The sequence below is a fragment of the Epinephelus moara genome, chromosome 14, assembly GCF_006386435.1.
Source record: "Epinephelus moara isolate mb chromosome 14, YSFRI_EMoa_1.0, whole genome shotgun sequence".
In the NCBI taxonomy this organism is placed as follows: domain Eukaryota; kingdom Metazoa; phylum Chordata; class Actinopteri; order Perciformes; family Serranidae; genus Epinephelus; species Epinephelus moara.
In genome coordinates this window covers 7,601,149-7,627,554 of record NC_065519.1, presented here as the reverse complement: position 1 = coordinate 7,627,554, position 26,406 = coordinate 7,601,149, and the positions used below count along the sequence as shown (strand labels likewise).

At 41.1% G+C, this 26,406-nt stretch overlaps 12 non-coding genes across 12 annotated transcripts; all 12 read left to right on the top strand.

Annotated features, from left to right (window-relative positions):
- The first annotated feature begins 2,803 nt into the window (after window positions 1-2,803).
- trnat-ugu (transfer RNA threonine (anticodon UGU)) lies at window positions 2,804-2,877 on the top strand. The gene has a single exon. It is a non-coding gene; the product is annotated as a tRNA-Thr (tRNA).
- Window positions 2,878-3,452: 575 nt separating this feature from the next.
- trnat-ugu (transfer RNA threonine (anticodon UGU)) lies at window positions 3,453-3,526 on the top strand. The gene has a single exon. It is a non-coding gene; the product is annotated as a tRNA-Thr (tRNA).
- A 483-nt stretch (window positions 3,527-4,009) lies between these two features.
- trnat-ugu (transfer RNA threonine (anticodon UGU)) lies at window positions 4,010-4,083 on the top strand. Its single transcript has one exon. It is a non-coding gene; the product is annotated as a tRNA-Thr (tRNA).
- A 223-nt stretch (window positions 4,084-4,306) lies between these two features.
- trnat-cgu (transfer RNA threonine (anticodon CGU)) lies at window positions 4,307-4,380 on the top strand. Its single transcript has one exon. It is a non-coding gene; the product is annotated as a tRNA-Thr (tRNA).
- A 1,198-nt stretch (window positions 4,381-5,578) lies between these two features.
- Window positions 5,579-5,652, top strand: trnat-ugu (transfer RNA threonine (anticodon UGU)). The gene has a single exon. It is a non-coding gene; the product is annotated as a tRNA-Thr (tRNA).
- Window positions 5,653-6,193: 541 nt separating this feature from the next.
- trnat-ugu (transfer RNA threonine (anticodon UGU)) lies at window positions 6,194-6,267 on the top strand. The gene has a single exon. It is a non-coding gene; the product is annotated as a tRNA-Thr (tRNA).
- A 282-nt stretch (window positions 6,268-6,549) lies between these two features.
- trnat-cgu (transfer RNA threonine (anticodon CGU)) lies at window positions 6,550-6,623 on the top strand. Its single transcript has one exon. It is a non-coding gene; the product is annotated as a tRNA-Thr (tRNA).
- Window positions 6,624-7,304: 681 nt separating this feature from the next.
- On the top strand, window positions 7,305-7,378 carry trnat-agu (transfer RNA threonine (anticodon AGU)). Its single transcript has one exon. It is a non-coding gene; the product is annotated as a tRNA-Thr (tRNA).
- A 219-nt stretch (window positions 7,379-7,597) lies between these two features.
- Window positions 7,598-7,671, top strand: trnat-ugu (transfer RNA threonine (anticodon UGU)). Its single transcript has one exon. It is a non-coding gene; the product is annotated as a tRNA-Thr (tRNA).
- A 367-nt stretch (window positions 7,672-8,038) lies between these two features.
- On the top strand, window positions 8,039-8,112 carry trnat-ugu (transfer RNA threonine (anticodon UGU)). Its single transcript has one exon. It is a non-coding gene; the product is annotated as a tRNA-Thr (tRNA).
- Window positions 8,113-9,955: 1,843 nt separating this feature from the next.
- On the top strand, window positions 9,956-10,029 carry trnat-ugu (transfer RNA threonine (anticodon UGU)). Its single transcript has one exon. It is a non-coding gene; the product is annotated as a tRNA-Thr (tRNA).
- A 556-nt stretch (window positions 10,030-10,585) lies between these two features.
- On the top strand, window positions 10,586-10,659 carry trnat-ugu (transfer RNA threonine (anticodon UGU)). Its single transcript has one exon. It is a non-coding gene; the product is annotated as a tRNA-Thr (tRNA).
- The last annotated feature ends 15,747 nt before the right edge of the window (window positions 10,660-26,406 follow it).

Here is a 26,406-nt window from a genome sequence, read left to right as displayed (position 1 = left end):
GTGTGTGTGTGTGTGTGTGTGTTGGAGGGTTAATAAGCTATGTGGTTCACCTGAGTCCCTCAAGCCTCAGGCCAGACGTGTGTGTGTGTGTGTCTGAATAATTTATAGCTACATAGAAAACCACAGTTTAATTTCTTTCTGCTCATAATTGCAGTTTCTCAGCATTATTGTCAGGATATATACTGTATCATAATTAATTCATATAACAGCTTTGTGTAATAAATTAGGGAGTGACCAAACGTTATGAAGTTGTGGGGAGTTACGTGCCAGAGCTATATATTGCGAGGTAATTTCCTGCAGTCTAGACGTCACCACAAAACCACAAACTCTTTTTTACATTTCTGTTTGTGTACACAGTGTACAAACATGACACAGAGTGTTAATATGTGAGCTTTGTAGGTGCTAGTAGGTGTATTTTAAACACTGTGTGAGCCAGGCGTTCTGTTTCAGCCTGCATCCAGTGTTTATGTCAGTGGTTCAACCTCCAAATTGCAAACCAAAATCTCAAGGCACACCTGTATTTATATCTGTGCACAATAGCTTCTGTAACATGTGTTATCACTCTTATCATGACATAAGACAATAAAAATAAGAAAAATAGGGCAGGTAGCTTTTGTGATTCTTTCTACTGACAGCTGGTGGTTTGTTGTAATTTGCTCCGTACAATAAAGCGATCGATTGTCCCACTCACGGCCTTCTTCTCTTTCTTTAAATGTTATCATCCCTCACACTGGCTGCCAAGCAGGGCTTTTGACGTGTCACTCACCTACGCATGAACGGTGACAAATAGGTTCCCCAAGGTTTTTTTCATATTCAGTTAAATTACATTTTTTAGCTAGAGTTTGCCTCTTTATCAGGAAATGGGTGCACACAATGTACTGATACAGTCAGTCAGAAATGTATTCAAAACTTTTCGTATAGGTTCAGTTGAGTATTGCAATAATAATGTGTGGTTATAACAAAATACCACGGCACACCTGGATTGGTACACCATTTCAGAAACACTGGTTTATGCTAAGCTAAGATAACCCACATCTCGACTCAGTACTTAACGCACGGACATTACATTGATATCGGCCTTGCATGAAAGTAAAAGTTACCTGTTACATGTATTGTCTTCTTTCAAAATATACTTCCCTTTCCACAGGAAATTTAACGTTTACATACGGTCTCTTTCAAAATAAAAGCACTACATTGGTACAACACCACAAATTGCCGTTTTTTTCCTCCAACAGCAACCACACATGGTTGGGTTTAGGCAACAAAAACACGTGGTTAGGTTTCGTAATAAAGAACAGGGTTTGGCTTTAGAATCTTACGGGATGCAAGCACTACTCTCTCGGGTGAAAGTTAGTGTTTGTTGGATCCATCCACCACCTCACCCGCCTGCCACATTTGGACTTTTGCCACCTTAACTTGTCCCGCCGCGTTCCCCCCTGACACCGTGGGGCGCCGTTAAACTATAACAACAACCGGCCACGTATCATACCGACGTTAACAGTCGCTGTTTTTCGTTTTCTGACGCCACAAGTCTCCGTCCAAGCGCTGGATTTCGATGACTTTGCAGTGAGACCAGGCTCCCTAAAGTGTCGCTGTGTTGCTTTAACCCTAACTAAAAAAAAGAGCCACAGTAAATAAATAATACATTTCACATGTCCTATTCCTGCGTTCTTTTGTTAATAGTTCAGTTAACTCTTCATATATGTCATTTATATGTCAATATATGTTTTTTTGTGTTACAAACAATGCTGTCTTGTCCTTTAAATACTACAGTATTTTTGATAAGTCATCCTGCAGGGCATGTACAGTACAGATATGGAGCATACTTATTAATCCTTATTGTAAATTTTACTCTTACAGCACCCTGCAGTAAAAAACACAAAAATACAGAGCAAAACTTCAGCAAAATTAAATGCAAATTATAATATAAAATATATATAATTCACCCAATCAATCTAATCCATCATATAAAGCCTCACTTGACTGTTAGTTTGAGGGTCGTAGTAGCTGTAGAGCGATATTCATGAGTCAGAGCTGTGTGTGTTTTAATTTATCAATGTCTCTCTCTCATCCTCTTCCTCCTGATCTAACAACATGGGTGAGGGAGGTGTGGGTCACCAGTGCTCTACAGATCCGTATCTGTATTGACCACATATTTACATAGGCTACTTTCAGAACCCTCTCCAGCTGATGATCCATGCAGAAGACACGGTGATAAAGAAACAGCATTGTTCTTATATTTACTTTTATGGTATCATAATGAAAGATGCAGCTTAACCCACTCGGAGGCTTCTTTAAAATCATAGGCTACTTACAGCCAACGTAAAGGTTACATTTTGCTTTATTGTTTCGTTTTATTTCAGCTTTTTATATCTCTGACAGTAATGGCTTTGAGTGCTATAACGAGCAGGACAAAGCTGCAAACATTAGCGTAACTCAGCTCGAAATCCTGTGAACAGCACATTTATGGACATAATCTGTGAGCCGACTGCTTTTTGGCAGGTCTGAAAGTGCGTGTGACGAAATATGCAGAGGTTGTTGTTTTTTCTTTTCAGCACCTGCAGGTAATGCAGTTGTTGCTTTGATTTGAGGAGAGGAGAGAGGAGAATCTCCCCCACAGGCCTTCTTTACAGAAGTCTGTTTCACACAGGTGTAATAATAACATTAATTATGGCCAGTTGTATGGTGTGGGCTCGCTCACTGGACTGGCTCACTACTTAAATGGAGCAGTGCCTTTATTACAAAAGGAATTGGTTTTCTTGCTTCTTGCTGTAAGAAATGTCTTTTTGTTTAATTACATACAGGTGCTGTGGCTTAGCTGGTTAAAGTGCCTGTCTTGTAAACAGGAGATCCTGGGTTCAAATCCCAGCAGCACCTAACAAAGTCTTCTCTCTGGCACACAATTATCAGTGTAATGAAGTGTTTCATTTGTTGAGCAAACTATGATGTTAGCCTGTTAGCTAGGCTAGCACAATGTCACTGTCTCTCCAAAATCCACTGCAAAAGTAAAAAAATTTGAACGTAAATTTGGCTGAGCTGATTAAAGCACTTGTCTTGTAAACAGGAGATCCTGGGTTCAATTCCCAGCAGCACCTTAATGCATCATCTCTGCTTCTGGTTCATTATTAGTAGAGTTATACCAAGAAAGATGCCAGATTTACCCAGAAATTTGTTGTCCAAGTACTGATCCACACCGGTTGGAGGTCTCCTAATTGTTTCCCACTCACCGTGATTCCTTAAAAATATCTAAGGATGTCTTTCGAAGGTAACCCAAAACATCTGACTGTGCAAAAGATTTCATTTGATCTCCTGCTAAGTGATTAATCGTGACCAGGCCTGAGTCAACCCACCTTTTAGAGCCACCTACCCACAAAGATGGACAACAGTCGATGTTACCTGCTACTGGCACGGCTGTGCCTTCTGATCTATCAAAACCCATCTCCAGGCATGCAGGTGCTGTGGCTTAGCTGGTCAAAGCACCTGTCTTGTAAACAGGGGATCCTGGGTTCAAATCCCAGCAGCACCTTAGTTTGTTGTCTGTTTCTTACAGGACAGCTATGTCTCAAAGTATGTCCTTCTTTGAACAGAGGTCTTCCATCAAGCTGTTCATGAGCATACAAGGGACAAGGTCACAGCGCCATTTGACCATCAAATTCTAATCAGTTCATCGCTGACTCAAAGTGCACGTTTGTGCCAAGTTTTAAGAAGTTCCCTTTAAGTGTTTGTTTGAAATGTTGCATTCACGAGAATGGGACAGACAGACGGACGAAGATGGGTGGACGGACATCATGGCTACAGCTATCGCTGGCTGAGAGGCATAAGAAAGAAAAAGAAGCACTAAGGCTGTGTCTAAACTTCTCACTAAAGCAACAATTTCTTCACTCATCATGACATGGCACTAAACACAAAATATCAGGTTGTATTTTTTTTGTGAAATATGTGACTTGTTGTTCGGCTTCGATATGAAGAGAGTTTGCTTCAGAAAGCATCTCATACATTAAGTAATACAGGTGCTGTGGCTTAGCTGGTGAAAGCGCCTGTCTTGTAAACAGGAGATCCTGGGTTCAAATCCCGGCAGCACCTTAAAACATCTCAAGATCATAAGTGTGATACTGAAAGTAGCCTATCATCAGGGTATCTTCAGGCTAACCCTGAAGAAGGTGCCAAACATCCCTCGTTGATGGAGCATGAGACTTTGGTGTCTGTGCTCCAGTCCCCCCACACAAAACTTTCTCTCATGTTTCACTTTGATATGAGGAGAGTTCATAAAGCATCTTATCCATTAGAAATTTTCTCTGGACATCAAGGTGCTGTGGCTTAGCTGGTGAAAGCACCTGTCTCGTAAACAGGAGATCCTGGGTTCAAATCCCAGCAGCACCTTGACACCTTGCCTGTCTGTCTCTCTTTCTGTCTCATTGTGTCATACAGATTACCGTTAATGTATATATGTTGATCTGTTCTGTACGACATCTATTGCACGTCTGTCCGTCCTGGAAGAGGGATCCCTCCTCAGTTGCTCGTCCTGAGGTTTCTACCGTTTTTCCCCCGTTAAAGGGTTTTTTTTGGGGAGTTTTTCCTTATCCGCTGTGAGGGTCCAAAGGACAGAGGGATGTCGTATGCTGTAAAGCCCTGTGAGGCAAACTGTGATTTGTGATATTGGGCTTTATAAATAAAATTGATTGACTGATTCATTCATTCATTGAAGATTCCAACCTGATGGGATGGGAACTGCTCCAGTGACCCCCTGGTGAGCCTGAATAAAAGAAGTGGTTACAGATGATGGAAAGATGGGTTGGATTGAAAACACACCAAATTTACCCCGCTCGTCGAGCATGAGAATCTGTTTTGATATGAGGACAAACCAGTGTCTTCTTTAACCTAATATTGAAAAATGTGGTTTTCAGTTGAAATATTATGCTGCAAAGTTGGTGGAGCGTGATACTCTTATTTATCTACTCTCATAATCGTTAATGAAGCTGTGTCTAAACTTTTCTCTGAAAGCAACAATTTCTTCTTTTATTTTTTTTTTTAAAATATCTGACTCCCTGACTTGTTGTTCGGCTTTGACATGAGGACAGTTTGCTTCAAAAACCATTTCATACATAAACAACACAGGTGCTGTGGCTTAGCTGGGTAAATCACCTGTCTTGTAAACAGCAGATCCTGAATTCAAATCCCAGCAGCATCTTAATACATCACCTATTGTTCATGTTGTACCTATTGTTATCTTAAAAAGCCTGTGCCATGCCTCACGCTCAATATCAGCTGGGATAGGCTCTACACCTCCCAACCCTGAGTAGGATAAGTTGTTACACACAATGGATGCATTATATTGAAGAAGATGCCAAATTTACTCAGTTGGTGGAAAATTACACTCTTCATTGTATAACTATAACTGAAACTTCCAGGAAAGCAGCAACTTCTTCTCCACTCATTATCACATGGCACTAAACCACAGAATATTAGCTTGTGTTTCTCTTTTGTGAAATATCTAACTTGCTGTCTTGTTTTATTTTGATATGAGGAGAGTTCGCTTCAAAAACCCCCACATCCATCGGAAACCTTTTGTGGTCATTAAGGTGCTGTGGCTTAGCTGGTGAAAGCGCCTGTCTTGTAAACAGGAGATCCTGGGTTCAAATCCCAGCAGCACCTTGATACCTCACCTCCTTATAAGATTATATTAAAAAACCTAACCTGGGATGTATCGCTACCTTTAGCCCAATGTCAGCTGGGATCGGCCACAGTAACCCCCCCGGTGAGCCTGAATAAGAGAAAAGGTTACAGACGATGGAAAGATGGGTTGTATTGAAAAAAAAACATACTTCACCCAGTTGAGCTGGGGTCAGCTGCTGTCGAGCATGAGAGTCTGTTCTTATATAAGAACAGTTTGCTTCAAAGCATTGCTGTCTTTGACCTAATGATGACAAATTTAGCTTTCAGTTGACAAATTATGCTGAAAAAGATGCCAAGGTAGTGGAGCATGATACTCTTACGTAATCGTTAATGCAGCTGTGTCTAAACTTTTCTCTAACAGTTTGTTCTCCACTCATCATGACATGGCACCAAACCTAAAATATCAGCTAATATTTTCTTTTTTGTGAAATCTCCAACTTCCTGTCTTGTTGTTAGGCTTTGATTTGAGGCAAGTTCATCCTCACAAAGCATGTCATACATAAAAAGAAACAGTTGCACAGGTGCTGTGGCTTAGCTGGTGAAAGCGCCTGTCTTGTAAACAGGAGATCCTGGGTTCAAATCCCAGCAGCACCTTCATACATTATCTCAGGATCTCAAGTGTCATATTGAAAAGTATGCAAAACTTACTCAACTGGTGGAAAATGAGACCTCAAATTCATCGTATAACTTCACACTGGAACTGTGTCTAAACTTCCCAGTAAGACAACAATTTCTTCTCCACTCTTCATGACATGGCACTAAACATAACTAGCTTGTGTTTCTTTTTTTGTGAAATATCTAACTTGTTTCACTATGATATGAGGAGAGTGCACTTCAAAAACGTCTCATCCATCAGAAATATCTTCTACTCACTGAGGTGCTGTGGCTTAGCTGGTGAAAGCGCCTGTCTCGTAAACAGGAGATCCTGGGTTCAAATCCCAGCAGCACCTAAATATATCAACTGTGGGATCACAAGCATGATATCTTTGTATCTTCATGCTAATCCTAAAGGTGCCAAAGATACCCAGTTGATGGAGCATTAGACCTTGGTGTGTACCTTTACCTTTGAAGCCTTCACAATAAAGCTGTACCTGAACTTCTCATCCAGTTAAACCACAGCACATTCAGGTGCTGTGGTTACTACATCTTCTCGGGATCACAAGGTTGCTACATCAAGAATTTAAAGAGAGAAATGCCAAGTTGCTGAGTTAGTTTCAGTCGATGTAGCTGTGAGTTGTGATAGCATCATGATACTGTGCCTCGTGCTGATGTACATTTTGTAATTGTCAGACTTCTGTATAAATTGTTCAGTTGGGGCTCGCACACATGCCATATTTTCTTGCACCCCTATGTCCACTGTTTTAAGGTCCCGTCACAGCATGCAAGCCTTCCCAAGCATCTATTTTTTCAGGGTGCATTGGCTGCACTCTTCCGTGATCGTAAATCAAGCTGTGTCTAAACTTTTCTCTAAAGCAACAATTTCTTCTCCACTCATCATGACATGGCACCAAATCTGAAAAATCAGCCTGTATTTTCTTTTTTTTGCGAAATATCGGACTTCAAGTTTTGTTGTTCGGCTTTGATATGAGGAGAGTTCATCCTCAGAAAGCACCTCATACATCACGTGTGCAGGTGCTGTAGCTTAGCTGGTCAAAGCGCCTGTCTAGTAAACAGGAGATCCTGGGTTCAAATCCCAGCAGCACCTTTCTCCTTTGGCTCTGAAACATCAAACAAGCATCTCATACATCAAAAAAACAACAGGTGTATAGGTGCTGAAGTTGTGCCCAAAGCAACAATGACCTGGCACCTAAAATATTAGCTTGTAGCTTTCTTTTTTGTGAAATATCTGACTTACTGTCTCCTTGTTCAGCTTTGACATGAGGAGAGTTTGCTTCAGAAAGCATCTCATACATCAATGAATACAGGTGCTGTAGCTTAGCTGGTCAAAGCACCTGTCTTGTAAACAGGAGATCCTGGGTTCAAATCCCAGCAGCACCTTCACACATCATCTATTGTTCATAAAAGTATGTCTTATGACAAAAGATCTTAAAAAGCCTCTATGAGCAGGGATAGGCTCTAGTCCTCCCAACCCTGAATAGGGTAAGTTCTTACACACAATGTTGGATTATATTGAAAAAGAAAAATTACACTCCTCATTGTATGACTTCACACTGAAACTGTGTCTAAACTCCCCAGAAAGCAACGATTTCTTCTCCACTCATTATCACATGGCACTAAACCACAGAATATTAGCTTGTGTTTCTCTTTTGTGAAATATCTAACGTGCTGTCTTGTTTCACTTTAATATGAGGAGAGTTTGCTTCAAAAACCATCTCATCCATCAGACATCTTTCCTAGACATTGAGGTGCTGTGGCTTAGCTGGTGAAAGCGCCTGTCTTGTAAACAGGAGATCCTGGGTTCAAATCCCAGCAGCACCTTACAGACCACAGGAGTTTGCTCCTTTACCCAATACACAGTACCCTCATTAAAGGTACACCTCTGGTTTCCTGCCTTCACAAATCAAAATGTTTGCTGTAAGGAAGGCCTTCTTGTTTGTAAGCTCTCAGGGGGGGTGCTGTGGCTTAGCTGGTTAAAGCTTCCATCTTGTAAACAGGAGGCCCTGGATCCAAATCCCAGCAGCACCTCTCTGCATCATCTCTGGATCAGAGGATTGCTATATCAAAAAGTATCTTCGCCTTTAAGCAAATGATGAGATTGAACCACAGATTCACATTTTCTGTAGATCAGAAAGCAATGTCCTCTTCGCGGTAATGAGGAGAAATTTGATTTTAAGATGAAAAACTTAACTGAAAAAGATGCCAAGTTGGTGGAACATGAGACCAGTCATCTCTTGGGTGTATATCTTTATCTTTGAAGTCTTCACACTGAAGCCTGTGCATAAACTTTTCTCTAAAGGCAACAATTTCTTCTCTGCTCATCATGACGTGGCACTAAACCACAAAATAAAAAGTATTTTCTTCTTTGAGCAAATGAAGAGATTTATGATGAAAAATTATATTAAAAACAACGCCAAATGTATTCACTTTGTGGAGCATGAGACTCTTACTGTAATCTTAATTCTTTTGGTTTGAGGCTCAGTTTCAGGATGGCCCTGGCATTTTGGCCCAGACCAGCCCACCACAATAAATCACACAAATATCAGTCAGGTTTCTTTTGACATTTGAGGAGACACACATATTAATAAAAAGGGGATCTGGGACTCTTTACGCTGCTTTGCTAAACCAGGCTCCTGAAATCTCATTAGCTAAGGCTAACAAGCCCGTAACTTCCCATTGTATTGCATTAGACATGAGAAATGGACCTGGATGGACCTGGATGAGTGCAACCTTTCCTATCTGGAGGGGTTGTGTGTGGTTTACTCACCACCAGGCCATCACTCTTGCTCCTTGCCTCCAGCTTGCTCTTCTTTGTGGTCGTTCAGGGTAAAGGTGTATTATGAGTCAATGCCACCAACCCCCAAGTGTGACATCAGTGTATATATATCCAGTCTTGACCCTTAGGCAAGGCTCTTAATGCTGCTAGCCTACCTCAGGATGAGTGAAATCTGAAAAACAAGAGTCATACCAGCACGGACATCGCCTGGGTCAACAAGGTCCATGTCAGGTGTTGAGGAACCAGGAACAAGACATAGATGGATCAGAGCAGAGAATATGGAACTTGCTGGAATGCTGCCACAGATGTAAGCCCAGCAAGAGGGGCTACATGCAGAGGATGTGGCATATATGGATGTTTCAAAACCAAACAGCCATTTGTAATCGGAGCACTCAGGGCTGTGACCCCCAAACCAGGAGAGTGGCTCCAGCTGATTCCAGGTATGGGAAACTCCGGGTATGCCAGATGGCCAGTCCACCTCTGCTCACATTTACTGTACAGCTTCACACTGACACGGCACTAAACCTGACATATCAGCTTGTAGTTTTTGTGTATTATACCCGACTTGCTGTCTTGTTCTGCTTTGATATGAGGAGAGTTTGCTTCAACAGGAATGTCTTCTTTGGGATAATGAGGAGAGATAAGATTTCAAGATGAAAAATTACACTGAAAAAGATGCCAAGTTGGCGGAGCATGACATTAATCTCTTGGGTGTATAGCTTTACGTTTGAAGCCTTCACAGTGAAACTGTGTCTAAACTCCTCACTAAAAGCAACTGTCTTTTTTTGTCTGCTCATAATATCAGGTCCCATCTATCTTCCTGTCTTGTTGTTTGGCTTTGATGTAAGAAGATGTGTCTTCAAAAAGCATCTCATCCTTCAGTGTACAGGTGCTGTGGCTTAGGGGGTTAAAGCAACTGTCTTGTACACAGGGGATCCTGGGTTCAAATCCCAGCAGCACCTTACACTTCTGGCTCTCAGCACTCTAACATGCCTGTGAACTTCAGAGTTGGCAGTCAGTGCGGCTATGAGTTGATGATAGCACCTTGTTACTGTGTCTCGAATGTGTGATAAGTGTTAGACTGGTCAAGTTTTAGTTGTTAAGCTGGGGCTGGCACATATGCTGCACTTTATTGCACCCTTACATCCACTGTTTTCTTAATGTCCCATTCGGCACACAGGCATTCCCAAGCATCTGTTTTTCAGGGTGCGTTGGCTGTGCCCTGATACACACAAAGTTCAACATTTGGGAGCCAATTACAGTCCACTCACAGTACTTACAACTGCCAAGGTAGTGAAGCATAATACTTTTAGGTAATCATAAATGAATCTGTGTTGAAACTTTGCTCTAAAGCAACAATTTCTTCTCCACTCATCATGACATGGCACCACACCTAAAATATCAGCTTGTATTTTCTTTTTTGTGAAATGTCTGTCTTACTCCCTTGTTGTTCGGCTTTGATATGAGGAGAGTTTGCTTCAAAAAGCATCTCATACATCAAAAAATAAGCAGATTACAGGTGCTGTGGCTTAGCTGGTTAAAGCACCTGTCTTGTAAACAGGAGATCCTGGGTTCAAATCCCAGCAGCACCTTAATGTTGAGCCTCTCAGGACCCCAACATGCCAGAAACTTTTAGAGTTTCAGACCAGTTACAGCCAGAAGATATCGTTCCTTTCTTCCGTAAACATCGGTCTGTGAGAAAATATAAAACTCCTTTGTTTGCTCCAAGGTAAGACGCTAACCAACATGAGCTAGCTTAGCACATTAACAAACAAAGACATCCATCCATCCATTTTCATAACCGCTTATCCTCTTGAGGGTCGCGGGAAGTGACCACTTCTGCATTACCATCTGCTAACCCCTTGTGCGTCAAGATAGACTGCAAAAGGCTGCTGCCAGTGACATGATAGTGACCAAACGTCAAAGTATGACACGTCGGGATGAGACAATAGCCCTTTTAGATAGGAATTGTGCAAATTTGCAGGAAAGCCCGATCAGTCTTTTTTCAGCATTGGCAGTATAAAAGCAAAATCGGGGAGTGTGGCAAAATGCCGCCTACCTACTTTTGTTTAGAGTGCGCCTTTTTCGGGGCAATGGGGGGCGTGAGCAAGTAACAAAACGTGTAGCTCAGCATGTGACGTAAACAGTGACGTGGGAGGGAAGCCGCGGCTGGTCAGTCCTTCGGCGATTCTCTCGTAAGTCGGCCCGTTCTTCACCGTCCCCGTCATCTGACGGTTAATGGCCTCTTCGTTTGCGAGGACAAGGAGGGCGCGCAATTCCTTGTCTCCCCAGTTGCTCATCTTTACAGTGTCTGTCAGGTTTGTGTTTCCCTCTTGCTACTAGCTGCTCGCTAATTCCTGCTATCAGCTGTTTCCTGTTTATCCACCGCCAGTGGGTGGCACGTGCGGCGTCATCAACAGCTCCTCCCATAAGTCTTCAACAGCCCCTCCCGTTGTGGAAGGCCGCCTCGGTCTGTTTAAACTAAAAGGGTTCCACCAATATGACTACCCTACGAGGCGGAAAATTGGCACCTCGGATCAACTCGCCAATCCGCCTCTGTGTGTATAAACGCTCGCAGCTTGCCGGCAAAACGGTCCAACATTCACGGAAAATCTGGCAGTGTAAAAGGGGCTTATGTTGGTTGAAAACACCATATTGACCTGCTGGGTGGAAGGCTTGACAGGCTTGATAGCAGTAACCAAAGGTGGGCAGGACTCAACGAAGGGTTTGTTAGACTTTCTGGTTTTATTTCTTGTCTTTTTGTTGTTTTTATTTACTCAAATAGAGCTCATTGATACTCTGAGTGAGGAGTCCTACTTTGGTTGTATTTATTTAGCTGATTAAAGCAGCACCCTCAGGCCCTTTCTCCTTTGAAGTCTGCCTCCTTTTTCTCTTATTTGTTAAGTTACCTCCAACTGATCCGAGCAATAAATAACTTGATCTTACCAAACCATCTGGTTTCACGTTGCTTATATAACGTGGACTTATATACTGCACCATTTTTCAGATACATCTTTTTTTACTGTTTTGGCTACCGTTTTTAAAAGCCTCTGTGCGGAGCTGAAAGTACAAATGTCTCATCCATCTCTCCAGGCTGAGTGGAGTTAGCAGTTAATGGGTACTAAAATAAAATGAACTTTTCACCTTTTAGCATTATCAAAAGTGGTTCAACTTGAAGCTGAGCCGGCTGACTCCACAGAAACATGCTATAGGGCGGCTCGTTATCACCTCCAGCTGATATACAGAGCCATCCGTCATAAAGCGAAGATGTTGCCTTTCAACAATTCAGAGCTCCAGATTTATAAAAAATACGAGGCGCAGTTTGTTGTTTGATCACTTCACCTAACCCAAATTCAGCTGGCTTCACTGAGGTCTTTTTTAACTTTAAAATAAAACAAATCTGTTGAATTATTTTCAGCATTTATGTCAAGTGCTTCCAGGAAAGAGCCAAAGCCTTACAGTCTTGAGTATGACACTGACAAAAGCTTTCCCCTCCTACACACTCTGCTTTCGTGTATTACCAAACTAACTGTCATTGATCAGTATCGGCAGTAATGCAGGTGGGCGTTTTACAGCACCATCATGGTAAGGAGGCAGCTGAGCCTTACAGGAAAGCTTTTGTTCCAGCCCTCACCTACGATCCTGAGCTCTGAGTAGATACCAGAAGAATAAGATCCCAAATACAAACAGCCAAGTGAGTTCCTCCATAGAGAGGCTGGGCTCAACCTTTGAGACAAGAGAAGCTCAGAGTCTAAAGGAGGTCAAGTCGAGGTGGTTCGAGCATCTGATCAGAATTACTCCTGAGCGCCTGGGCGTTTGTATACTACAAAAAATAATGCACCAGAATTTCGTATATGATATGCAATCACGTGATGAATGCACTGATGGGAATAAAGAAAGGAGTAGTAATAACAATGAAAGTCCACATAAGGGGGCAGGTTGGAGTGGTGGACTTTTCCCCAGGAGATTGGTTTCTTGATGTTTGTGTCCCATGTGAAAGGGTTAACTTTGAGTAAATTTAAGGTATGCTGTCACATTACTTTACATTGTAGGTCGCAGGGCATTATGTGGCAGACCCTTGAAACTGCAGTGCCATTGCTTAGCCCAAATCCCCAGTAAGTGTGCTGGGTGCTGCAGCCAATTTGCAGTGACTCATCCTGCAGCACTTTATTTGCAAGTACTCTAGCTAGAGCTTTGGCAGAGTGCTACAAACATTCAAAATGGCCGCCACGGGATATGGGACTGACCCAAATATAAATTTTTAACAGCGGCTGGCGGCATCAGTGAGAAACACGGCAGGACAAGAATGAAAGTTAAGGTGGGGAAAGTCTGAGTCGGGCGGGTGGGAGCGGTGGTGTATGGGTCAAACAAACACTGACTTTCACCTGGGAGGCTAGTGTGTGTGTGTCCCGTAAGATTCTAAAGCCAAACCCTGTTCTTTTTTCCTAAACCTAACCATCTGTGTGTTGGCAAAATGTAACCACGTGTGTTTGTTGTTGGAGGAAAAAAATTGCAATTCCCAGTGTTGTATCACTGTAGTGCTTTTATTTTGAAAGAGACTGTATGTAAATGGTACATTTCCTGTAAAAACAGAAGTGTATTTTGAAAGAAGACAATGCATGTAACAGGCAGAGCTTCACATGCTGTCCCAGAATGTCAACAACCAACACACCCAGGGTACCTTTCACGTCGTCTGTGGACGCGGAAAGTCCGTGAACAAACGTCAATATGTGACAAGGTCGGAATGAGAATGTATTGGTTTGAGAGAGAATGTAAACCAGTAAACAGGAAGAAATACTGGCAGGTGTGGAGTTTAAATCAGTGTTACAAACAGTGTTTTTGACAAAAGTGTGGCACTGTGTAGTGAAACACAAAGAGGAGAATTTAGCAGTGAAAATGCTGTAACTCTGGAGGTTATCCACTGAGTTTAACTAACTCAGACTGCTGAAGTCTCATATATTTTTGCACTCATTCCCATTTTGTACTTCAGCCGCAGCACAACAATTTCCCTGGGGATAAATAAAGCTATATCTCATCTTAAAACCTGTTTTGATGTTCGTACGGGTGTGTGACTGTTGAAAGATGGTGAACCTAAACCTGCAGTGCAGAACCTCCAGTGAGGAAGTGATCGTAACAGAGACAAAGTGACTGACACACATGAACCAGATTTGAACCTCTAACTTGAAGAGCAATGACTGACACCACATCGCTCCATCCTATCGGGAGACGACGCCTCAGAGCAGTGTGTGTGTGAGTGTTAATAACTGAGGGAGAGTGTATCTGCAAGTGTCTCAGTGAGCAGAGATGCACACAGTGTGTCTTTCTGTGTGTGTCTGTAAGATGAAAGGGATGCAGACTGGCCCCAGGCTCCAATTAAAAACGGGCTGAGGTTGCTATGGCGATATAGGTGAACTGAAGTACTTTATGAAATATTACTGATGGACGAACGGACTGGTTTACACCTCCAGCAGAGAACAAACTGTTCTGTGGATGTTTGAAGGGTCTGGGTTAATGTTTGAACTTTACTGTGTTTGTTCTGCTTTTAACCTTTTTAACATTCTGTTCTTGGGCTTTTTTAGTGAAGACGCTCTCACATGGATCCTTAAAAAATTCATAATTATTAAAATCAGTTTGGTTTGCTCAGTTTAGGGTTGTTTTAGACATTAGTTAGTGAACAACAGCACCTATTCACTCCATCACATAAACAAAAAGCAAAAAGAAGAACAACACGTATACATACAAAACAGTCAAAACCATATTAAACTTTATAATAAAGGCCATATGTTAATATGTTGAGGCTGATGTCATAATTTTATGAGGAAAAAGCTCAATTTTGGAAAAAAATGTTTAAGTGCTCATCCAGTTATAATATTTTGACAACAAAGTTGTAATATTTTATTATATTTTGAGGATAAAGTTAAAGTATTTGTAAAATAAAGTCATATTCTAGAGCAAATTTGTAATATTTTGATAATAAAATCACAGTTTCTGTAGAACAAAACTGTAATATTTTTTTTAGAATAAAGTAACAATATTTTTGGAGCAAAGTTTTGAGAATAAGGTCTTAATATGTTGTGTATAAAGTCAGAATACTTGTAGACCAAAGTTATTATATTTTGACAATAAAGTAATGATATGTTTAGAACAAAGTTATTCTGAAAAAAAACCTTAATATTTTGAAGATAAAATTGCAATTTTATTTAAAATAAAGTCATGATAATTCTAAAACAAAGTTGTAATATTTGAGAATAGAGACATAATGTTTTGAGGATAAAGTTGTGGTATTTGTAAAATATTCTCATAATATTTTCAGATCAAAGTTGTAATGACAATAAAATCATAATAATTTTAGAACAAAGTTATTTTTGAAATAAACAACATAAAATTTTCAGGATAAATTGCAATTTTTAAAAAATTTAGTCATATTTTGAGAGTAAGATCATAATAAATTAAGAACAAAGTAGTAATATTTTGAGAATAGAGACATATTTTGAGGATAAAGTTGTGATATTTGTAAAATAAAGTCACAATATTTCTTTACAACAAAATTGTAATATATTGAGAATAAACAAACAATATTTTTGGAACAAAGTTTTATTATTTTTGAGAATAAGGTCTTAAAATTTTGAGTCTAAAGTCATAATATTTGTAGACCAAAGTTATAATATTTTGACAATAAAGTCATAGTAATTTTAGAAGTTATTTTGAAATTAACAACTTAATTTTTTGAGGATAAACTGCATTTTTTAAATTTATTCATGATATTTTGAGAATAGAGTTGTGATATTTGTAAAATAAAGTCATAATATTTTTCAAAACAAAGTTGTTATATTTGGATAATAAAATCATATATTTTCCTAAAATATACAAAATACAACTTTATTTTCTGAACCTCAGATTTTAACCTTCTGCTCTAAAAATGCAGCACTTCTCACCGTCAGTTGACTTTTACAGTCAAACAGCTTCAACACTGAAATACGGAGGTTTATTTTAACTCTGCAGGGAGGAAACGTGTCACCTTCTCCAGTCAAACACACAGAGAAACTGCTGCTGCTGCTGCTGCTGCTGCTGCTGCATGGATTTCCCTCACAAACTTATTTTTTATCTTTCTTCTTCAAATTCAGTTCCTCTGACTAATAATTACATCTTCCTGTTCTCGGTCCTGAAGCGCTCTCCCTGGAGGCTGCAGCACTTTAACTGCAGGGGGAAATTCACTCTTCAGTATTTTGTTTTTCGGTGTTTGTTTGCTTTCTCTCAGGTTTCTCTGTTAGTGATGAAATGATGGAGTTTTCTTCTTCTTCTTCCTCTTCCTCTTCTCTTTCTTCCTTTTTTATATTTAATGCTTCCGCTTTCATTTCCCCATTCTGCTCTTTTTTAAACAGAATTTACTGAAACATACAGAGGAACATTTTCTTTATGGCTCATAGCTAAATCTGAACTCAGTGAAAGACTTTAGAGTCTAACGTTACATCAGAAGTAAGTTAGTATTATTATTATTATTAATTGCACTTTCAAACATATTCCCTGGCTCTGATTTCTGTATAACCGTGTTTCATAAGTAGCTACTGCACATAAATCAGTTTGGTCATCGTTTTGATACACAGTATGAGCAGGATGAACAGAAATGTATTTATTTATTTATGGTATTTTTTTTGCAGGTTAATTATTTTGTGCTGTTCTTTTAAGTGTCATATATATATTGTTGTATCTCTGCATGAACAAGATCAATATAAAACATGTTGGAAAAATATTGACATCTTCATATTTCTGTCAAATATTATTTATATCATTTCAAGTCATTCCTGTGATATTCAGTCATGGTCGCCCTAGTGTGTTCATGCTCTCCAGCCTTTTCCTCATGTTTGATTCCCAGTGTTTTGACTCTGCTTGGATTTATGGACTTTGCTTTTTGTGTGATTTCCCTGAATGGATTTTTCTGCCTTCACTGACTGCCTTCACTTGTTTGACCCCTGACCTCCTCATTGGAGATTTGGATTTGATAAACTGTTCTTGGTGTTTGGTGGTTTCCCAGTTTTGTACTAGATCGTTACATTTCTCTCTCTTCATTCTTCTTTCTTTATTCTTCAGTTTTCTGTTAGTTATTGTTTATTTTTGTTCTTCACTGTCTTATTGTTTGATTTATTGAAGGTCTAACTGTGGTTTACTGTTGCGGGATATACGTTGGAAATTAGATTTAAAAAAAAAACATAAAACTTCAAGAAGTAAACTACACTAAAATCCCTAAAACTTGGAGATACATGGATTTCATGTGACAGAGATGTCATGTTAAGCGTTTAAAGAAAACACATTCTCACTCTGACCTCGTCACATATTGACGTTTGGTCATGGACTTTCTACGTCCACATACGACGTGCAAGGTACCCTGGATGTGTTGGTTGTTGACGTTCTGGGACACCCTGTCAAGTTCTGCCTGTTACATGCATTGTCTTCTTTCAAAACACACTTCTGTTTTCACAGGAAATTTAAGGTTTACATACAGTCTCTTTCAAAATAGAAGCACTATTTCAGTACAACACCCTGAAATTACTTTTTTTGTCTTCAACAACAAAAGCATGTGGTTGGGTTTAGGAAAAAAGATCAGGGTTTGGCTTTAGAATCTCACGGGACACGGACACTGCTCTCTCAGGTGAAATTTGGTGGGCAGGTGGATGTTGGATCCACCCACCCACCTAATGCCATCAGGCGCCGTTAAACTATAACAGCAACCGGCAGTTTATCATGCCGACATTAAAGGACACCTTTTTTCGTTGGTTTCTGATGCCACAAGTCACCAGGCCAGACCAGGCTTGTATACCGTATAATATCACAAAATTGGACTTTAAGCACTCTAGCCTTTGGATCAGGGAGAGTTGGTCATGTTTAATAATATTTTTAATATTATAATATTAACAGTCTTAGACTTGGGAATAACATGTATGTAACAAAAATGGCTGAGAAATGTGAAATACTGAATCATGTAAAGATGTGTAATTTTCTGGTTTTGCATCTGTGCAAAGAAAGCTAGTTGTTTCCCCACTGGGGTTTTTTCCACCTAAAAACACCACTTAACTGTATATGACTGTGTTTTTGTCTTAATGTTGCCGGTTTTTCTTTTCGAACGTCGACAAAATCGACAGAAGAACCTCCGTGTTGCTGTTTAAAAAGTGTCAGACATATAAAAGGACGACTGTGGATCAGCTATTCATGATCTTAAATCCTGACTCTGTTTTAAAGGCATTAAAGGAGAGCACAGAAGAAGATGTTACTGAGGCTGTTATTGTTGATTGATGCAGCTGTGAGTGAAGGAGCTGCTGGTCACTGGTTACAGGAAAGAAACAAGAGAGAGAGGTGATTCATTACAAGCTTTTTGTTTAAATTGTAAGGCTGTTTCCTTCTCTGGAAACGCACACACACGCATACACACACTCAGACTCTTTTAGTCTCTTCCCGTATGTGTCAGCTGCCTTGGTTGTTCCTGTCAGTTTGTTTTTCTTCTGCTGCTGTTTATTCGTCCTCCTGCTGAGAAACCAGAGCAGTTCAGTACATCAGCTCTCAGCGGACGTTTCCAGAAATGTCTCATCACCATTACATGCTTCCAAGTATCCGAGTTGTTTTGAAGCATTAAGTACCCAATCACATCTTATCATGCACATATTTTCCACTGACCATCATGCAGTGCCTCCATGTATGTAAATGGGTCTGTTTTCATCACGTCATCACTGCATATCATGATGTGACCAAGCAGCAACCTCTGAGGCTGGAAAATGAAGCCGACGCTGACGTGACAAATACTGCAGTTGCTGAAATGGTCCACATGAGGCTGGCTCCAAAAGCAAGTCAGTCAGTTGACGTTCTGGGACGCTTTGTCAACTTTTGCCTGTTACATGCATTTGGTCTTTTCAAAATACACTTCAGTTTTTACAGGAAATGTACCGTTTGCGTACAGTCTCTTTCAAAATAAACACACTACATCAGAACATCACCGCGACTTGCTGTTGTTGAAATTAGGAAGAAAAGAGCTGGGTTTGGCCACATGTCATCCTGAAGTGAAAGGACTGCTATTTTTGTCAGTTTTAGAAGTTAGAAGTTGGAAGTCAGTGAGCAAGCACCGTTTTTTTACTTTGGAGTGAGACCGGGGTGGTGAAAACACCCGGGATTGGTGACTCAAGCGCCACTGGGGAACTTAATGAAGGATCGGCCAAAACAGCAGGACTGGAGGCTCAGTCATCACTGGGAAACTGAAACTAACTGCAGTGAGTGTATATTTTCAGAGCAATAGGTGTTTATTTTTGGGATAACAGGCTGTTGGAGAAATAGGCTTTCAGTCCAAAGGGATATTTTATTAGACTAATGTGGAATTTTGGGCCATTGAAACAATGTTAGCAACGTTTTTCGCTAGTGAAAGTTAGCATTAGAATTAGTATTGTCACATTTAACCATAGCTGTAAAGAAGCTAGTACTGGCTGACCAAGCTAGTAGCTAGCATGAGGGCTATCTCCACCCTTTCGTCCAAACATGGTCACTTCTGACTCCAAAAATCCAAGATGGCGACGACAAAAATGCCAGACACGAGGCTTCAAAGCGGACGGATGATGTCGCTGTGGCTACGTCCATTATTTCCTACAGTCTATGGATGTAACCGGCTGCATCTGCAAGTCTGTCATCACTGTTTCATGATTTTTTTTTTTTAATCTGTGTGTGTGTGTGTGTGTGTGTGTGTGTGTTGAGTGTTACCTGACATTGTCACACCTTGGTCTTCCTGATTAAAATGGCGTGAACACACCAGCTGACATCAGAGGAGGGAAGGTTGTTGGAGCAGAGGATCATGGGAAATTACTTTAATATTCACTGCATGAAGGAAAACAGCTGCTACACACACACACACACACACACACACACACACACACCTCCTTCTTCGTCCTCTCTGCTCACTCTTCTTCTCTATTTTTAAATGTCACCTCTCCCTCTCTCTTTCTCCCTTCCCTCTCCTCTTTATGCAAACTCATGCCCCCCCCCTTCTCCCTCCTCCCTCCTCCCCTCTCTCCTCCTCTCTCATCTCTCTGACTGTAACCTCTCTTTTTCATTTTCACACTCATTACCCTGCACTTTCTTCTTCTCCTCTCTCTAGTTTTTGCTTCCCTCTCTGACTCTGTTACTCTCTCCTAACTCTACAGACACTGTGTAACTTTGTAACGCACAGAAACCTCACACACAACTCTATTCGGTGTGAACATTTGCAATAGAAGACACAATGCAGAGATACATTTCCATTTCCAGTTACCTATCTGGCTGTCATCACTTCCTCTCTGTCTTTTATTTGGCACCGCAGCTGTATGAATATCACTATCTGACCTGTTGAAAGTGAGCTATCTGCGTTATGAAATGATTCTGTGCGCCCCATTCCTCTGTCTTGTTGCAGATGTGTCCTGCCCCCACATGTTCTTTACTGATTCTTTGTCAATCGGACTTCTGATGGATGCGAAAAACGCAAAAAATCGAACCTATTCTGAACCTATTTCTATGATGGACGAAAGTTTCGGACGAAATGTGCAAATGTGATTGACACAACATCAGTGTGCCAAGGCCTTTACTCCTACTACTATTGTTCTGAAGGGCATGCACAAACAAGGTAAGGCTCTTCAAAGCTGCAGTGTAACAACAAGCATTCATTAATATTTTAGACCAACTCGGTCTCAGTCCAAAGTCATCAAAAACCGGCGCTTGTTTAGTGACTTCTGGCGTTAGACACCAACAAAAAAGCTGTCCTTCTATGTCGGCATGATGCAGGGGGGAAACTCAGCGGGACAAGGACAAAAGTTAAGGCAGCGAAAGTCCAATTAGGGCAGGAAGAAAGGGTGGTGGATGGGTCTAACAGCCATGGACTTTCACCTAGGAGGCCAGTGTTTGCTTCCCAAACCCTGTTCTTCTTTTCCTAAACCCAACTGCTTGCTTTTGTAGCCTAAACCTAACTATGTGTGTTGGTTGTTGTAGGGAAAAAAACATCAATTCGCGTTGTTGTACTGACATATGCATTTATTTTGAAAGACACTTGTTATGCCCCACCCTTGGGCAGTCCTATGGGGCGAACAAAACTCCATCACTGACCCAAAATACCCACATAAGACATCTTTCAAACACTCAAATCCATGGGATGTATTAACAAATAAACAAGCAAACAGGACAACAATAATCCCACAGTGAGACTGTATGAAAACTGTACATTTCCTGTGACAATGGAAGTGTATTTTGAAAACAGACAATGCATGTAACAGGCTGAAATTGACACAGCACCCCAGAACATCAACAACCAACACACCCATGGTACCTTGCACGTCATATGTGGATTTGGAAAGTCCATGACCAAACGTTGATATGTGACGAGGTCGGAGTGAGACATGTTTTTCCAACTTTCTGGCATCAATGTGAGGAAAGTCCCTGCGCACAAAGCCAGCTCCACAAAGAAATGGTTTTGCAAGTTTGGTGTGAAAGAACTGGACTGGTGTGCACAGAGCCCTGACCTCAGCCCCATCCAACACCTTCGGAATGAACTGGAACACCAACTGTGAGCTCATTACCCAACGTCAGTGCTGGACCTCACGAATGCTCTTGTGTCTGAAATCCCTGCAGAGTGAAACTGGAAGAGCGGAGGCTGTAAGAGTCTGTGGTCCTTTCCATAATGTTGTCAGACACTTAGAATAGCAATCTGAGCCTGTCAGTGGCAAAAACAAACACTTTTAATGGATGTAAACTGACAGTGCACAATTACACATAGGGATTACATCAGGGCCTGTTTGTTTTGTTGTTCCCATTAGACTGTTCCCCCACTTAGACACAAAACATAAGAAAGTATGTATGAATGTATGATGTAGTATCACATCACGATACATTTTCACACATGGCTGCAGGCGTAAGCTGTCCACATACTTTTGGCGACATACTGTACTCCTATATGTGCTCTCTCTGTCTTCTTCCCACACATCTCAATTGCTTTCTTCATCACATCATTAAAGCAGAAGAAGCTGAACTGTTTCTTGCAGCCCACACCCATAATGACATATCCGAAATATTTTTATTGCTGCGCACACTCACTCTGTTACTAATATCAAGGCCAGCCAGCTGCTCTCCTCTGCAGCAAAGACCCCCTATGGAGGCCAGTTAAACCTCAGTGAGAGTGTGAGTGTGTGTGTGTGTGTGTGTTGTCCCCACCCTCATACTAAGCAGATAAAGTCACCACATCCTGATGAAAATAACCAAATAGGTCACCAAAAATGTTGCTCTCCCTCCTCGATGTCTTCATTCAGCCGTATGTGTGTTACTGCAGCAGAAAAGAATGAAAACTCTGAAGCTCGCTGTGTTAAAGAGGAGCGTTTCTTTTGTTGTTGTTAGCTTAGCAGTGGGTGCATTAAAAATCCATGGCAGACTGAGGCTGCGAGGATCTGTCAGACTGAACTTTGAAGTCTCGAGGAAGCAGAGCTGCTGCTGCTGCTGTTTCCTCGCAGTGTTAACGTGATCATTGTCAGACTCTGTCGTGTGTAGGTCGAATGTTTGAGAGTGTGACGGCCAGAGTTTAATCTGTGGATCAGTGTGTGTCACAGTCTGTCCTCAGGCCCCTTCATTGTCATCTTCCATCCATCAGATGCCCTCAGACTTTCCCTCCATCACCTGACCGTCTCCGCCCACCTGCTCACCTGTTCCTGTTTTAATCAACCTTTTTCCACTCACTCCTCACCAGGTCCTTAAAGCTGCCGTGTGCTTTGTTCTTTTGCTTTCAAGCCAGTGAGCCTATCCATTCCCTCGCTCCAACAATAAACGGCTGAAGTCATCCTGCTGCCTCATCTGTCTGCATTCGGGTCCTTTACTGCATTTCCTGAGTCGTGACAGTGTGAGGTCTGAGCACTGCAGGAGATCTCTCTGTACACTGCCGTCTGGCTGAAGATCCTTTATTGAGTTTCTTTTTAACTTTATAGCATTACAAAGCCATTTCAACAAGAACACTCTTGCCACTGCATCTGGCTGGCTCAGACAGCTTGCTGCGAGTATAGGCTACAATAACAAGTGCATACAAAGGCTTAGATTTTGGTGGAGGATGCAGGGAACATGACATTTGTCCCCCACAATAAAAACTGAAAGTAGGAGGGGACTTTTATTTTTGATAAATTGCTAAAAATAGAAGATGTAGTTCAAGTTTTATGAGTATGTGTGTAGCCCTCCAATGGGATTCTCTGTTGGGAGCCGAGGTCGAACGACATTACTAATTAATGGATGTTTTCAACATGAACACGAGGTGTTTTGATTCAACTGGAGATTTGAAATTATTTTTCATGCAGGAAGTAACAGTCACTGAGGCAGAGAAAAAATAAATGTGGACAGCAGACATCTTGCTGTAACACATATGAGCTATTACAACATAATCACCAGAGAAAATGTTCATAATGTACGTCTGCAAACCACATCTATGTTACGTATGTACATTTATTTTTTGTTGTTGACTTAAAGTTTCTCAGCAACACTGCGGTGAAGATATGGTTAGGTTTAAGCACAAAAACAACTTGGTTATGGTTAGGAAAGATCATGTTTTGGCTTAAAACACCCACATTTTGTGGCACAGAAGCTGCTTAAAAAACAGGGACAGGTCTGCCAAAAACACCCACGTTCAGTATCTCCCACCCCGCTGGGAAATGCTGCAATGAGTGGGTGAAAAACGCTGTTCCGTGGAGAACGCCATGATGCCAGGTTCGGTGGCTCCATCCACATCACACCAACCCTGGCCTCCCTACACTGGTTACCTGTTGCTTTCAGAATTGATTGTAAGGTTTATATTGATGACTTACAAAGACTTATACAGCAGATCTTTTATGTTCCATCTCACACCCTGAGATCCTCAGATGCATCTTTCCTTGTTGTTCCAAGTTCCAGATTAATTCACAAAGGTGGGAGAAGCTTTGCTGTTATAGCGCCATGACTTTGGACTGACCTGCCTGAGGAGACCAAGGCTGCAAACTCTGTCTCATCTTTTAAATCAGTGGGTCGCGGCTCAAAAGTGGGTCATTGGTCCATTCTGATTGGACCGCAAGTGACTCGCAAATGTGCAAATTTTTTAAAAAACAAACTTTATTTTTAAGTACAGTGAATTTCCCGCACAGAGCTTTTATTTTGAAGTGCCATTTCCTAAAAAAAACTGTGTGGACTTTGAACCAATGACCAAGGAGAGCTCAGGACCCTGTGGCTGGACCCTCCAACTCCCTCTGACAAATGTGAGCTTATATATATTACGTCACTTTAGAAACATTGATATAATATGTATGAAACTTGCAAATGCTTGTTTGTGGTTTGCAGAAACCTGTGTTTTTCATTCATCTGCTGGTTTCACAGCCTCACATTGAAAGACAGAAGCAGTCTAAATAGCATTGTACAAATCTGCTCTAAGATCACAAGAGTGACACAATGGGACATTTTTTGCAATCAGCAAATCTTCCAGAAAAACCACAACAATTTAAGCTTCTTCTGTGCGTGTTCTCTGTTGCCACCAGGGCATCTATACACTTTACCTGCTTGTAAAACTAATCGGTATTCAAAATCTTTTATTCCTTCTGCTATTTGTCTTTTAAATTCTCTGTTAATTTGTTTTTATTTTTATTTTTTTTATCTTTTTTTATGATATACTGTCTATTAACTTTTATTATTAAGTGTTTATGGATTAACTAAAATTAATGAACATGTCATTGACGTGAATATAGGTGCCACATGCACACTGACAGAGGTTAGTTCCCCAAACAAAAGGGAACAAATTTGGACATAAAAATCCACCAGAATGCGGGAAATGAAATGCTTGTGCTTAGATTTTCTTCACTGGAGAGAGGCAACCCAGTTCACTAGAATGTCACCAATCCAAAGACACAAGGTTAGTCTCATTTTGTGGGGACAGTTGAAAGGGAAATGTATGAACTTATGAACTAGGAAAAAACTCCAGGAGGCTTGTGGAAGCAAAGGGAGGTTCACCAGGAAATAGAAACTGTAAGATTTAATATTTCCTGCACATCAAAGACTTTCAAAGTTATTCATATTAAAACAGTAAAATAATTTATATCTTTTGTGAATGAAGTGAATGCCACCTGATGATGATGATGATGATGCTATCACAATATATTTATATTATATATTTTAAAGATCTGTTATGTGTTGTTGGACTTCAGAGAATGCGTCTCATAAGAAAGGAGTGCTGGTGTTGTTGTAATTCACAGCTCCAGTGTGTCAGTGTTGAAGCTCACCGGCAGACTTTAACCTCTGAAAATGAAACACAGTCTACTCCACTCTTTGCTCTGTACGTGCGATCGCTCCCAGCATGGCGGCGTCTTCCCAGCCTGCTTTGCATATGACTGCAGGGTTCGGGATCAAAGCGAGAGGAAGTTATGAGACAGGCAGCGACGGGCCCCCGTCTGATGAAACGCTCACTGCTGCTGTCAGGAGGCCTGGCAGAGGTTTTACTGTACAGAGCTGCACGCTTTGCATTTACACTTTCAGACGCTGGGCTTACGCGATGTTTCAGGGCGACTCACTGCTAACGCAGGTGGGGGGTCGCTGTATCGCTCAGGGACTCGTCGACAGAAGTGGAAGGAGCTGACGGACTCACGCTGGCTTTAACGGGTGACCTTTCAGCTTCAGGAAAGACTCTTCAAAGCTGCAGAGTAACAAAGCCTCGCACATTATAATATCAGTAAATAAACAGGAGCTGTACTTTCTCAGCTCGTGCGTTCAGACTGATAAAAGACTTCATTACACTTATGACTCTTTAATGAGCTGAAAGATCTGGGAACACAGTGACAGCAATAAAAAGAAGTGAGTAAACAGATAAAACCAACAGCCTCACAGTTTAGAGACCTACTTCCTGTTTCAACTTTGAACTCCTGCACTTACTGTAGTTTTGTCTACACAGCCTGCCGATGCATTGAGGGATTTTGGGGGCATTTTTTTCCTTTGTTTGAAGTGACAGTAGAGAGATGGCAGAAAATAAAAGGAGAGAAGGAGGGGAAATGACATGCAGCAGCTGAAATAAACATCTTCACCACGAAGTCTGTAGACACCTCACAGTGAGGGATTATCACTCGATGAATATCAAAGTAATCACGTGTCAAGATTTGTTCTTGTGCGTGATAGACAAGAACATTCCTCAGAGATTTTGGACCATATTGACATGATGACATCACACAGTTGCTGCAGATTTGTCGGCTGCACATCCATGATGTGAATCTCCCGTTCCACCACGTCCCAAAGGTGCTCTATTGGATTGGGATCTGGTGACTGTGGAGGCCATTGGAGTACAGTGAACTCATTGTCATGTT